Source organism: Lissotriton helveticus, chromosome 3_1, assembly GCF_964261635.1.
Source record: "Lissotriton helveticus chromosome 3_1, aLisHel1.1, whole genome shotgun sequence".
NCBI classification, from domain to species: domain Eukaryota; kingdom Metazoa; phylum Chordata; class Amphibia; order Caudata; family Salamandridae; genus Lissotriton; species Lissotriton helveticus.
In genome coordinates, this window is record NC_136061.1 from 1517238434 (window position 1) to 1517254439 (window position 16006).

Sequence of the window (16006 nt, forward strand, 5' to 3'; positions counted from 1 at the left end):
GTGACCGTACTCTGTTCACAGGTACCTGTCACTACAACTTACATTTGAACGTTTGAAGTCTGGGGTTTTGGCAGGTGAATTGTTAATAATGCTGACTTGTTAGAACAGAGGGCTGATATTTCAAAGATTTTTACCCATTCTTATGAGCCAGCATTTTACCAATCACTCAAAGAATTAAACGCTGCCAAATTATCAAGTATGATTTTAATGTTTCCATATTCTCTATAATGAATAAACTAATTATATCAGAAATAAAACACGCTTCTAAACCCAGCATCTTTAAATCAAGCACACAAAACGGGAGGAAACAAAAGGAAGAAGACATAATAATTTAGTGCCATCGCTAAAGAGCAAACGTCTGAAAGAACAATCTTAGATCAGTCTTTCTTGCAGCTATCTTGTATAACAAATTATTTTGTGTAGGCCCCTTCAGAAATAAAAACAAAATACTCATTCTCTCTCAATTTCCTTTCTTTAACTAGAATTTTAGATTGTAGATGTACAGGTGTTTTTCAGTGTTTATATGTTTACATCAATGAGGGGTGTTTCCCTATCAGTGAGGTTTTATAGATTATTATAAGTTTAAACCTAATACAGGATAGCCTAGTCATGATTTAGTAGAAGCTTGAAATAAAGATAGCTATGCTCAAAAGCATATAGAGAAGTCTAATTTGCAGCACCATTTGAAGTGGTGCACATTGCAGCACATAACCACGTTTGGTCTAGTCCAAAGACAGCAGCTCCATTCACCTGTGGCCCGGCACAACATGACAAATCTTGACTGTGCTGTGCTTGTACAACCCTGCAGTGGTGGTTAGGTTGTAGTATCTCTTGCTACTAATGTGTGTGTTCTAGGCTTTGGTCTTTGAGTCCACCCAACTACCAGGAGCTCATTCCTTTCAGAGCCTACTTACGGCCATCTAAAAATGTGCCATGATCAACCATGGCATTTCCTGCAGATAAATGATGTGAATGCCATGTGCGAATCCAGAATGATGAGGGCTCTGATGCCATCAAGGCACAGCCAGAAGCAAGACTCCTGAAAATGGGGCCAGAGAGATGGGTATCAAAGGTGCTCTTGTGCATGCAAAAAAGTTAGCTCCAGTTCCACCAAGACTGCTATGCTACTTCTTGTGAAGTATCAATTTAATTAAAGAAGATCAGTGTTCCTTACTTTCTATAATAACTACAGTGGCACACTATTTCATAAGTACCACGCCTAGGGTCCACTCGACTTGTGATACCAGCATAGTTTTTTGCTCCTGGTGTTCAAAACATGAAAATGGGCCTTGATTTCTACATTTCTACAGCAGCCAAAGAATGAACAGATAACCCTTTCTTGAACTTGTGGTTCTCAACTTGGAGAACAGATGTGAAGCAGCGCAGAATGGTGTTTATAACGTACAAATCATCAGTGCAAATTCAAGTACAAGCTACTCTCGAGAGGATGGACATTTGACTAAAATTGAGGCGTAAATCATTCAAATCAGAATACATCAATAACAGCAAAGCACATTTGGGCCCGCAAAGATGACAGAGAGTAGTAGATTTGCAAACCATGAAGGTTTACTATCAGATTAGCAAAGTAACAAACGTAGTCATTCATAGTAGTCACAGAGTAATAACCACCGTATAAAAGCATTTTTCTTTACAAACCAAAGAAAGCTAAAATAGCAAATACAAAGGCAAGCTATTTAAAGACTGTCATATGCAAATCGGTCAATGTTCATTTTCCACTGAAGGGAAGTTCCCTAGTACTAAATTAAGGATTGAAATGAGGCTGGGGAAAGATAAGAAGCAGGTGTCAGAAAGTAAAACCTCGAAAGGCAGAATCAAATAAAGATTCAGTATGTTAAAGAATAATAGATTTGCTCACTAGTCTAACTCTATGAGCAGGAGCAGAACAAGACATATTGTCTTAAGAGAGTTGAAATGAGCATCTAATTATCTCAGCAATGCACAATTAAAAAAACAATTTTCAACAGTCTGAAACACTACCCCCAATTCCAAGGGAGTGGGAACAATCAAGATCAGGCATTTCCAATAGCGTGGCTTTGCCCTTCATAATAGACATTGCACAAAGAAAGCTTACACCACCTTCAGCAGATACCTCATAAGAAGATATTATATAGCGGTCAGCTTGTCCCAGGGACAGGTGTGGAAAATTCACTATTCAGCTGTCAGTGAAACTCACAAAGATAACCAGTTCTCAAACATTTGCAACAATCCAGTTAATTTAGGCTACTGCAGCTCAGTTCCTGAAGTGAGATAAAAAGTGAGAAAACACAGCAGCCTGAGAACATTTTCATTCTTAGCATTAATCATTTAAACTGATTCTGCCTACAATTACTCTTATATAGGCATTACTGCAGCTAGACGAGTGTGCCGGAGCTCAGTCAACCTGTAATATGCCCCGATCGACTCTACATTATTTATTTGTCGGATTTGTTAAGCGCATAGCTGCCCCAGCGACGGGGCGTCCCAGCGCTACCACAGACTCCAAGACAAGAACCAGAAAGAAAAGCAGGCTACACAGGGAAAAGCCAGGTCTTTATGGCTTTCCGGAAAATAAGATGGTTCTGGATGACTATGATAGCAACGGGAAGCGCATTCCAAAGTTGCGCGGCCAGACTGCGAAAGGAACAGCCACCTGCTCTGGCTCTCAAGACGCGCGGAGTACACACAAGCCCTGAGTCGGCAGATCTCAAAGGACACAGCGGCACGTAGAACTCTAACAGACCAGCTAGCCCCAAGTGTGCCTGAAGCGTCAGGATCCTATGCGCCACACAGAGCGACTTGAATTATATGCGCTTCTCGACAGGCAACCAATGAAGTTTACGAAGCACATGAGAAACTGAGCAAGATTTCAGGAGAGCAACCAGAATGCGGGCAGCTGCATTCTGTACTCTCAAGCAATCATTTTGTCTTACAATGTATTCCTTGAGCATGGCAATTCTAGTGGATTTTCACGCTTGAGGGCTTACTTAATATAATATGCCCTATTAAGAGGACCTTTTTCCTGGTGGGCCTTCTACTTAATCATTGAAAAAAACCCGCCTGGAATTCAATGCTATTCCATACATGTTTATACATTGTGCCTCACAGTAGGGGTTCAGGCCGGTGGCCAACAGAGCTAGGACCAGGAGCAGGGAACATGGTGGCAAGCTGACGCCGGTCGCCTGAGCTCCCGGTGTAGGGCGAGGCATCAAAGGAATGAAGCGGTGTTTACAGGAAGAAGTAGCCCATTTGAGATGTGAGACGCAGCAGGGAGTTTCTGCATTACCTTTAAAAGTGTAAAAATTTGAAAATTATCGGGCCGGACATATGAGTCAGGACATGGCTGTTGAGCGCGGGACATGCAGGCACTTGGCAGACCTCTGGAGGAAGACGAGGTCAGTTGTAGCGCTGATCGGCTTCCGTGTCGGGGGAGCAGTATCAGAACAGTGCACTGGCCGGCAGGACTGGAGGTGAAATCAGTGAAATTAAGCAAAAGAGGACGGAGCGGTGAGGAGCTCAGCCCGCACTCACAGACAGAGACAGAGTGTGTAAGAAGTAGGAGCTGGGGAGGAGTGCAAACCAAAGAAACAGGCTTGGTCGATGGAAAAGGACTCCGCATTTTCGATTTAGAAGCCAGATAAAGAGAGGGAGAAGGAGCAAGAGAGGGAAGGTGTTATAGCCACAGAATGCGCAAATGGTGTCCAATCTGGGGTGGAGGCACTAGGGGAGTCAGATAAGGATACCACAACTATATCAGCCAATAAAGGAGCCCCGTCTTTCAGACAAGAAATAGATACCAGCTGAGATCTCACCCAAGGTTAAAAACAGAGGGTGTAAAGTCAATACGTGGGGGGAAGGTACCTACTACATCTAAGAAAAAAACTATAAAAACCTCAAAATCTGGGGGAAGACAGAAGCGGAGTGGTGATAAGACAGCGTGAATATCGATAAAACCCGATCCATCCCTAACCTCCTACTTTAAAATAATAGAGCAGATTGCAGCCCCTAAAGGAGGGGGAAAAAAGGTGCCCAGATAAACCCTGTGCAGACAAACGCTGTCCCTGTTAAATTGGAAAATCACTTTGCACTACTAGCTGACGAAAGAAGCGGGGAAGGTGGGGAAGACCAATGCAATGACCAGTCTGGGACTCAGGAAGCATTCAGATACTCAAACCCCTCAATATTACAGCTGTTTCTCCCATTGTAACATCGATGGCTCCAGTTTCAGGTGTCATCCCATTACAAGGTAGTTGCAGTACCTTGGAGGGGGAAAATACAGATTTAATACAAGGAGCAGATGGGGGTAAGAGCCAGCTTGAAATTATGTTTTTGAGTCTAAGAAAAGACACATTCTCGAAATTCAAGATTTCTGAGATCAAACAGAAAGGTATACGAGATAAATGTGACATCCTTGAAGAGAAGCTGGGCGATATCTCCACTCGAACTGGGGCATTGAAGAGCGAGGTAAGGAGTTTGTCCAAAACAGGGTCAGGAAATACCAAGGACCTAGAAAAACTAAAAGCGCAAAATAAAATCCTGCAGGAGGATTTGGAGAGGCTAGAGATGCAGGCAAGGCAGAACAATTTAAGAGTCCTTAAAGTTCTGGAGGGCGCAGAAGGTAGAGACATTAAGGCTTTCATGTGCAAAATGTTCAAAATAGGAATCCTGAAGGATAGGCCGGACATAGAGTTGGGGAAAGAGATCCAGAGAGTCCACTGAGACCCCTTCAAGCTAAATCCTGCAAGAAAGGCTCAGAGGAAAATAATAATTAATTTTCTTGCGTACGCAGTCAAGGAGCTATTATTGGGGAGAGCCTTGAAAGAAACATTATTAACACATGAGGCATTTAGTTACCAAATCAGATCAGATCTCGGTAAAAGAATGGCTCAGAGGCAGTGGGGAACTGAGAAGTCAGGGTGCCCAGGTCCAAATGAAATTCCCAGCCATGCTCAAAATAATGTGGCAAAATAAGATGCATAATATTAGCAGTCCAGACGAAGTCGACATATTTCTGGCACAGATGCAGACATGAGCTTGACCTGGATAAAAAGAGACCAGAAAGCTAGATTTTTGTTGGTAGGAATGATAAGGTGTATATATAATTGGGAAAATATGAGGAAATAGATATAATGGGTTTTTCTTCAACTTTTCATTTATGTTGATGCCTCCTGTGGTAATGGGAGGATCTCAAATGGTGGTTCTGAACCACCAAAGGAGAAACAGGAGGGTTTCCTGGGGGAGGGGGAGCACAGGGTGTGGGGAGCAAGAGGGAAAAAAGGAAAAAATGAGTCCTCATACATGCTTTATATTCATGTTGGAAGAAGCTAGGAGGGTATAGAGACAACAGCTTTAAAATTAACAAATCCAAGAAACTTAAACTAATAACATGGAACGTGAATGGGCTGAGGAGGAAGAGTAAGCTCTCTCGGGTTATAGAGTATTTAAGGAGTACTGAAGCACACATCATCTTTTTACAAGAAACCCACTTTGAAGCACATGAGTGAAAACAGAGTTTTAGCAAAGTAAGATGGGTTCAGGAAGTCTTCTGCCCTGAGCAAAGAGGAAGTACGAGGGGAGTGGCATTACTCATAAGATGCAATTTAGGTATAAAAATAGTTAAGTATGAGAGAGACCAATCAGGGAGATGGTTGATGGCCACCATAACGATTCAGGATAGGCCCTTGGTCTGCGCAGTATATTATGGACCAAACAAAGATAATCCGGGTGCACTCTCTAAACTTGAAGCTAGTATGCTAGACACTACATGTCTAATCATAATGGGGGGGCGATTTCAACCTGGTTTTCAATAAGGAAAAATATCGCACCTCTAAAGCAAATATAATAGCCCCCCTAAATTTTTTTCTAGTTTAAAAAATATGATGAGACAGTTTAACTTGGTGGATATCTAGTGAAGTTAGAATGGGGAAACTAGAGATTTCACTTTCCACAGTAAAAAATACAGGCATCATTAACGAATTGATTATTTTCTCATAAACCAAGTGTTGTTTGCATATTCTCGCCATATTATCAGACCACTCAGCAGTAGTTATGATTTTGATGTTGCAGCAAAAAGAGGTGCAGAGAAGGTGGACAGTAGATAGGCCGATGTTCTTAAACGAAGAAGTGATTAGAGATCTAGGGGAAAAGACTGATGAGTATTTCCAATTTAACACGGGAACAGCTAAAGACCAGACAGTATGGGAGGCCTTTAAAGAGTACTTAAGAGAGATGATGAAGGCTATAACAGCGGGAAGACGGAAAACTTGAAGCAAGAGGAGGCAAGGAAAATAAATGAGATTAAGGAAAAAGAGAGAGAATTAAAGGCTGCATCAATGAAAGGCTTAAGTACAATCTCAATATTAGCGAAAGAGTTGGAGAGCTTGCAGGCTGAGTTCCAGGCAAAAATAGATAAGAAGCTCTTAGATAGGTGGAAGGCAAGCAAGCTCCAACATTTTGAATATGGGGAGAAGTGCAGCTCCTTGTTGGCGTGGAAGGCCAAGTCAGAGAGGGCAAGGAATACGATTAAAGAACTTGATAAAAAGAGGGTCAGGAGTAACTACACAAGCGGACCAAGAGATCCCCGAAGAGGCTCAAAGTTTCATGAGCGAATTGTATAGAGAGGATATAAAGCCTGGAAAAGAAAATATATTCAGAAGTGGGTAAAACTGATAACACTTTAGTTGACGGTGGGGAATTTTGTCAACCCTCAGGTTTTACCAAGGGGTATATCTGACCACTCCCCGGTCTGGGTGGAAAACACACATTGGGAAAGACAGGCACTCGCTACTATAGACCTAACCCATTGCTTTTGCACATACCTGACATTAGAGAGAAACTCCGTACACTGACAGCGAATTACTTTGCTGAAAATGTGGGGTCGGTCTTGTCCGCTCAAACAATATGGGAAGCATACAAGGTAGTTCTGAAGGGGCAGGCTCTGTCCCTGAAGATGGGATATATCTCTAAGAAGCGAGAACTCTTGGTGCAGGCGGAAGCTGCCCTTCACGACCTGGAAAGGGAATATGCACAGAATCCTCTGCCTGATACCGCCCATAGACTACTGCTGAAGCAAGACGAATATAGGATAAAAACCTGAGAAAGCATGGTGGCTAAGTATCGCCATACCCAGCACAAAATATACGAAATGGGAGACAGAGCGGGCAAGACACTGGCTTGGCTAGTGCGGAGAGAAAAGGGGTTGAGATGGGTGCATGCATTGATAACATCGGATGGGAGTCTAGTGACGCACCCAAGGGATATAGCGGAGAAGTTCGCCGCTCACTTAGAACAGGTTTATTCTCCCTCCACTCTTTACACGGAGGAGGACTCATGCCAGCTCCTTCGGGACAGTGACGTCCCAACCCTCTCAGAGGTGGACAGAGAGGACTTAGAGGAAGATCTCTCGGGTGAGGAGATGGGTAAAGCTATAGGACAGGTCACATTGGGAAAGGCGATGGGACCAAATGGTATACCGGTTGAATTCCTGAAAGTCGCTGCCTCCCGGACGATATCACATCTAAAGGCTATGTATGAGGAGAGTCTAGAGGTGGGACGGCTACCAATAGATCAGAGATTAGCCACTATAGTGGTGATTCATAAACCGGGTAAGCCGTCAGCGTCTGTGGCTCCTACAGGCATATTTCATTGAGTAATGTTGAGGCTAAAGTCCTGGCGAAAGTCCTTGCCAACAGATTGGGGGGGTCATTACGACTTTAGTTCACCCGGATCAGTCTGGTTTAATGCCTGGCAGAAATACGGCCCTCAACCTCAGGCGCTTCCACAGCGTGCTGGCCCGTATTGAGGAGGATGCCGGGTTGTTATCTCTGGATGCCTCCATGGCCTTTGACTCCATAGAATGGCCATACATGTTTGAAGTGTTGGAGAGGGTGGGCCTAGGGACCAAATTTATAGCATGGGTGCGTTTGTTGTATACGATGTGCTGGGTCAAGTGAGGATAAATGTTCATACTTCCAGGACGTTTAGTTGCGTCGAGGTGGCAGACAGGGATTCCCTCTGTCCCCGCTGTTGTTTGCCCTACTGTTGGAACCCCTTGCAGCTTGGGTACGCCGGGATTTTATGGTACAAGGGATGAAGTGGGCAGAGGACGTAAAGGACCGCATTTCTCTATATGCGGATGATATACTGTTGTTCCTGGGTTCCCCATACAAATCCATATCTGTGGTACTCGATATCTTTACAAACTTCGGCAAATACTCAGGATATGCAATTAACTGGCACAAGTCCGTATTGTTCATGCTGTGGGGACCGGTCCCATGACTCCCAGCGGGCTGCTCCATAGTGGTGGCGAAAGATGGGTTCAGATACTTGGGGATTTATGTCACAACGGACCCTAATCTGTTTTATAGCTCCAACTTGGCCCCACCACTGGCTAGATTGCAGGCGGATGTGAAACATTGGCGTACCCTCCCGCTGTCCCTGATTGCCCGAACAGTGCTTTTTAAGATGCTTGCCCTTTCCTCCAAAACTGCCCACATAGTGACCCAGACTCGTATTTTCGAGCGGTCGAGGGCGAGGTCCGTACGCTGCTGTGGAAAGGAAAGGCCCCAAGGGTGACGTGAAGAAGTTGATGAATAGTTGGTATGATGGGGGCCTAGCGCTCCCCGACCTGCAGCTTTACTACTGGGCAGCACAACTGGTAACCGTAAATAGGTGGATCTATCGTCCTCCGGATGACCCTGCGTACGCTCTTGATCGTTACCAAACTGACCGCTCCGGGTATATGGGGGCCCTCTACGTTATGACAAAAAGAACAAGGGGAGGTTTTTTGGGCCCACCAGGCATACATTGGAGATATGGCGCATAGTAAACTCTCGCCTGGGATGGGCAGGCATCCTCACTAAGGCTGCTCCACTCTGGTATGCGCAGAAATTGGGTATGTTATGTTATCAACCCGGGTTTGACAAATGGTACCTTATCGGCATCTCAGCGGCAAAGATCTGGTCAAAAAGGGGGCATTACTCACATTTGAGGAACTCCAGAAACAATACTAACTGACCTGAGGAGAAACATGTAGGTACCTGCAGATTCGGCATGCGCTTCAGACGGCTTTCCAGTCATTTGCAGAAATTCCGGACTCTTCCCCGCTTGAAGACAGATTATTAGACGGGCCTTTGGATTCAAAAGCGATCTCTCTCACGTACAAGAAACTATGTAATAATCTCCCGGATTCATTTCTGAGGCTGACTGACTGGGAGAAGTGGCAGACTGACCTGGGAAGTATTAGTGATGAGGAGTGGCAGGAGGCCCTGATGTCCCCCTGCGAGGCTGCCATAACACTGAAATCTAGATTGATCCAGCTCTGAATATTACATTGCTCATACATGACGGGACAGACCTTAGCAAAGATTGGTTCTAGACCTGACGACCTGTGCCTGAGGGGTTGTGGCCAACAGGCTACCTTTTACCATATACTATGGAGATATCCGAGGTTGAGTGTCCTATGGGAGGGAGCCTCGGAACACATGCGCAGGGCCTTACACAAGGAGATTGTTCTGAAGCCGCAATTAGGATAGTTGAATATCTGGGAGGCAACTGATTTGACGGAAGTGGAAAAGCAGTTTGTGATGCTGGGGTTACACGCTGGTAAAGCGGGAGATAGCTAGAGGGTGGGGGAAACGAGTATACCGAGCATTCAGGTATGGACGAAAGAACTAGACAGATGCATGCTAGCGGAAACGGATGTGTTTGTGGCTAGGGGGTGGCCCAAAAAATTGGACCGGAAATGGTCAAGTTGGAATAAGTATCAAGGAGGTCCTGTGGTGCCCCCAATGGTGGAATTAGCAATGTATAATAGTACAGAAAGTGCTGAATCTATGTTACGTTTCTTGATGGTAGCTAACTGTCCAGGTTTGAAATTGTATGTTGGATTTACTGCAACGTATGCACATGATCTTTTGTATTCAATCAAAACATTTTGTTTTTAAAACTGATAACACTTCCCCAATTGATAGAGGAACAAAAGGCATTTTTGGCACTAGGCATCACTGAGGAAGAAATACTGGCGCAATGTAAAAAAAATGGCAAGAGGAAAAGCCGTAGGCCCAGATGGGCTGCCAGTAGAGTTCTACTTGTGTATCTTCGACGAAGTGGTGGCAATTTTAAAAATATTGTTCAATAAGATCTATGTAGATGGGGAAAATCCACCTAGTTCATGGGCAGAAGCCACAGTTACGTTGATTCTAAAACCAAACAAAGACCCCCAGAGGATTGAGTTCTATAGACCTATATCCTCATTAAATACGGATTATAAGATCTTCTCAGGAATAGTTGCATCACCGGTCGCAAAAGTAATAAAGGGGGTGGTCCGTTTAGATCAGAGGCTTTATACCAGGGAGGGAGTTAAATGAACTAAGCTTTCAGGTAATGGGGGCCATTGATTTGGCTGAAGTAAGAAATGTCTTATTAACTGTAGTGGCAATAGATGCTGCTTAAGCATTTGACCAGGTAAATTGGGCATACTTGTGGGAGACCCTAAAAAGTTTTGTTTTTCCAAATAATCTAGTTAGGACGGTGAAAAACCTATACCTTAGTCCTAAAGCAAAAGTGGTGGCAAATGGGGACTTGACAGATTGGTTTGATATCACAAGGGGCACAAGGCAGGGGTGTCCTATGTCCCCACTCCTGTTCAACCTATATATTGAGCCATTTGCTAGCTGGCTTAGAGCAGACACCTCAATTTCGCCTTTCAGGCTTTGCGGGATAGAAATCAAAATTGCATTATATGCAGATAATTTGCTTTTTTATATGACAAATCCTTAAGTAACAATTCCAAGGTTAATGGAAAAGGCGGATAGATTTGGCTAGGTCTCGGGGTACAAAATCAACAGGGAAAAGACTGAAACCATGGAATTGAATCAGGAGGTGAGAAGCCAAGAGGTCCAAAATCAAATGAGATATTTAGGGATACAGCTTACCCAGAAATTTTAGGAAATCCCTATAGTTAATTGGAAGAGACTAAACAAGGAGGTAATGGGTCTACGATGGGCAGACCTCCCTTTAAATATCTTTGGGAGGGTTAACCCCCTGAAAATGATTATTCTACCAAAAATCACTTTCCTATATAACTCTATCCCACTTTCTTTCAGGAAGGCAGATATAGCCAAGGCGCAAGGTAAAATAGGCAGCTTTATTTGGGCAATGAAAGGCCCAAGAATAGCCTGGGAAAAAATTAGAAAAAGGCTCACTGTGGGCTGGGTGGCACTACCTGATTTACTAACCTACTGTTATGCCTTCCACTTCAAACCATTTCTAATGTTAACTAGCAAGACCAACAGTTCATCATTAGGGATATTGTTTGAGTTCCATGCTAAAACATGTGGTGCAAGGTCAGAATCATTTTCTATACAAATATGGAGATCCGCAGTTTTACAAGACAGTAAGGCAAAAGGTTTTAAGAGCTGCCTTAGTGACTTGGGTTTATATCAGGAAGAAAATGAAGATATCATACTACGCAGTACAAGCCCCAATTTGGGACTCCCCAGGTACTCCTTAAAATTTAAGGGATCAACTTAGTCAGCCGTTGAGAATGGGAGGTTTAAACAAATGGGGAGACTTAAAAAAGGAATCTAACCTAGTCAGCTGGGAAGTATTTAACAATCTCACAAGAGGAACTTTGACACGGTTTAAATATTATCATATATCCTATTTGTGGGCATCACAGAGCTGGCCTCAGGAGGAGGAAAATCCGAAATGGGATCAAGTACTCAGAACAGACAAGTGGAAAAAAGAAATATTGTTTTGGTATTGGGCCCTAGTGGATGCAGAGGACAATCTAGAAAGTGAAAATTTGAATCTTTGGGGAAAGAATAAAGAAGTGAAGACATTAACAAATTCTGGTCTGATTAGTTTGTAATGCTACAGGCTGTGGTAAAAAACCAGCATCTCTCAAGAGCAATCACCTATACACCGCCTATAGAGTATACCGGTCTCCATAAAAGTTATCTAAAGTTACAGGTAACATGTATAGCTGTCTAAGATGCAAGCATCTCGCAGCAGATGATATGCATATGTTCATGGAATGTCCAGAAATCAAACTCTACTGGCTGGGGGTATGTAACTTTCTGGAAGAAGTGCTGGGGATACCAATAGAAGTAAGTACCACTTTGATATTCTTTGGTCTCACGAATGACTACCACTAAAATGCATTTAGCGCAATGTTTATGTTTCATGTGATAATCTTCGCGAGACGAGAGATATGTAGGAAATGGTAGTTAGAAACTCCACCAACCTTTGCAGAATGGTTAAAGAATATTATTTTCACTAGTGAATCTGACATGGCATGTGACCAAAGAAGTAAAGCTACGATTTAGTCTGCGTTGATAGATTGGAGGGAGAAGAAAAGTAAGTCTTATGATTAAGCCGAGCTTACTGTTAGTCCTGGCCTCCTTAGTAACATCCCACAGCCCCCAAAGTGAACAGGAGTTGGGAATGGAAACAGTAATATCTTTGCAGGAAAGCTCTGTCTTCTCTCTATTTCCTCCGAGGGTTGGCACAGGTCAAAAAGGAGATACAGGAGCAATCCCAATAAGAGTATTGGCAGCATGAGGACCCCGGAAAAAAAGAAAAATTGGGGGTTCGGATAATTTCTCCCACATCTGAATCACCCAATGTGATGGCACCCTTCGAAAGAACATATAGACTTTTCGCTACATTAATCTCACATATTGGGTAGGCGCTTTCCAATTTGCGTCCTGATGATGACCCTGTAAATTTGAAAGCATAGGGTCGAAACACTGTACAATTATAGTGCTCTGTTAATATTTGAATTCTGGAGCGTCTCACTCTGTGTCAGAGCATGTACCAACCACTCTTGCTTTGTCAATCAGTCACTATTTATGTATATATACTGTATAGCACCAGCGCACTTTACACTTACTTATCTCACTTGCACTGTATCATTGCTATGTTTGGTATTGCCTTTTTATCTTTGCATTTTTTCATTATGAAATTCCAATGATTTTTCTTCTGATGTTGAACAAACTGAATAAAACCGTTTTGTTTTGAAATAGAACCAATCTGTTGTTTGTTAAACCAATAATGTCTGAGAAAGTACAGGTTAACATTGCCCCTTGAGGGACCATTGTTTTTCTTTATCACTTGACTACACAGGTCTCAGGGTTACTGGGTTGCCCCTTGTTCTTTTATATATGCCTACAATTACTGTGAGTAACGTAATGTGAAAAATACTAATTATGGTCAATCTTAACATGAAACTCACACATTATATATGAGAATATAATGTGTAGGTTAATTTGCATTTCAAGCCAAACCTAAAAATCATGACAGAGCATCAACAGGTGTAATATTATTTTTGATTCACCCAAAATGAGCAACTTCCAGTCTAAAATCCCCTAATGTACTACCAGGGCACAAGTCGGGGGTACACGCAGGTACACAGCATCCACCCACTATTTTCACAGGGTGGACTCCGTGCCCTCTGCCAAGAAGTTGGACCCCACAGAAATATGCTGAACTTGACCTGGTGTAATTTTGAGACACCAAGAAACGTTCAGCAGTGCCTGTATATTGTCTGCTTTCCATTCCCAGCAGCAATGTGCAAACAGCGAGGGATTTTTTTTCAGCCTCAAGCTGGGCTGAAGTTAAGGGGCCATCAGGCCTCCTTTTGTTTGAATATCCTGACTGTAGGCAGCCTTGAACCTCAGACTTTAACGTAAATGCCACGGATGAGAAATAACGGCACACAGCTTGTTATCTCTTCAGAGGTACTTAAGAGAGGCATGCTTTTGCCTTTGTTCAGTCCCTGTTTATAAGAGATGCATGCACTGTAAGAATGTCAGATGTGTTGGTCTGTCCCAATATATGCATGAACAACAATTTCAATAGCACTATTTTATTTCTTTTATAGCACTACACAACCCAATACAGGGTGTCAGAGCTCTTTATGTAACATACACATTATACATTGACAATACATTCATGTACAAGATGAGTTACATGAGACAGGGTTATAAGGACTATGAGTCACATGTTCTTCATAGCTCATTGTGCAATATTACAAGAATTACAATTTATGAACAGCAAGTAACAAAAGGATCTCTGTGTTGAAAGAAATAACCCACTTTACTGTCTACATAAAATAACAATCTGTCATCTGCATGGTACGTGATGTGCTTTGCAGGAGCACATTAATCTTATACTACGTTGATTCAAATCTGGGACTTCACAAATCACAGATCTCTCCAACAAATGTGTTAAACTCAGAGTTATCTCACCATTAATACTATTCCCTGCGATATACTGGGCATCTTTAGAGCAGATGCCTTAACACAATGAAATATTTTAAAATGTAGACTTTGCAACCAATGAAGCATAACAGGTCTACTACCACGCTTTTCCTTGTTGACAGTTTCTTTGTGTCAGAGTTTAAAAAACATAAATGTATTAATTGAGGCCCAGATTTTGCATTGGGATTGCAGCACTTTTTTGGCACAACCCAATGCCAAATCTCACTTGTTAAATCTCATAATGCACTTACATATCTATGATATACCTGATTAACATGTGTGAGGTCTTAATATCTGATTTCACTTATTGCTATGTCACTTCAAGTGATTTCCTTTCTGTGATGTCACGTTAAACATCACGCATCTTGACATCCTGCGCTGTGATGCCACGCATCATGATTTCACTTGCATACTGCCTAACCTGGTTAGTCACAATACAAATGTGGCTGGGTTAGAGTCTGCGCATTACCATCAAAGTGACAAGTCAATCAAATAATTCCATAAATTGCACTAAGGAAAATGGGGAAACGGCCACCCTTGTTTCAAATATTCCTGCGGACAATGATTCACAGGAAAATAATACAAAGATAAGTCTTAATCCTGAGCAAGAAAATGTCATTAGTAAGAAAAAAAGTTTATAAGACAATATTTGTCCAAATTACAAATCTTCTTTATTTCCAAGAAGTCATCACTTCCATTTGATACAGGTGATTCACAGATGATCACATGGACATAGCCAATACGTATTTCGTCTTCGGGGTATCACCCAATGACTTCCTCAGGGCTACAATGACAATAGAAGTATATACACTCAGAAAATGATTCCTCACATAATTGTTAAGGAGTTAAAAAAATATATTTTTAATAGTGAGAGAACCAAAGGGAATAGAAAATAGACAATCATCACACTGATTTAAACATGCCAAAGAGAGTTCAGTAGTGCCAAAAAGTACAAAAGGACGGCAGAACGTGTATGGAGACATGATAACAGGGGTGCACAGACATAATATCGACTCCAAAATATCGTTTCGACAGAATATCGAGTTTTAAATATCGTTTGGACAAAATATCGACAGGACAGAATATCGACAGTCAAAATATCGTTTTTAAGGTAAGTGAAGTAATATCGACTGTAAATAATATAGAAAGTGAAAATATCCAAGTATATAATCTAGATAGTAAAAAATATCGTTTCTTAAATAATAAATAATTTTTTTATAGTGTTTTTATGTTATAATATGTGTGAAAAGTGTCATTTTATGTTATAATTATTTTTAATTAATGATTTTTTTGTAATTATTGTGTAATTTTATTCTGTAGCGGGTTGTGGGTTTATAGGGGAATAGGGTGGGAAGTAATTTAATTATAATTAATTAAATATGTAAATGTATTAATTGGTAGTAATAATTAATTAATTGGTAATTAAATAATATTTGTTAATTATTTAAAATGTATTTGGTAATTAATTTAATTTAATTGATTAATTGCTAATTATGTAAATTAAAATAATTTATTTCCTGTAGCGGGTTGTGGGTTTATAGGGAAATAGGGTGGGAAGTAATTTAATTATAATTAATTAAATATGTAAATGTATTAATTGGTAGTAATATTTAATTAATTGGTAATTAAATAATATTTGTTAATTATTTAAAATGTAATTGGTAATTAATTTAATTTAATTGATTAATTGCTAATTATGTTAAATTAAAGGGGTATTTTTAGGGTTCAGGGTCAGTTTTTGGTTT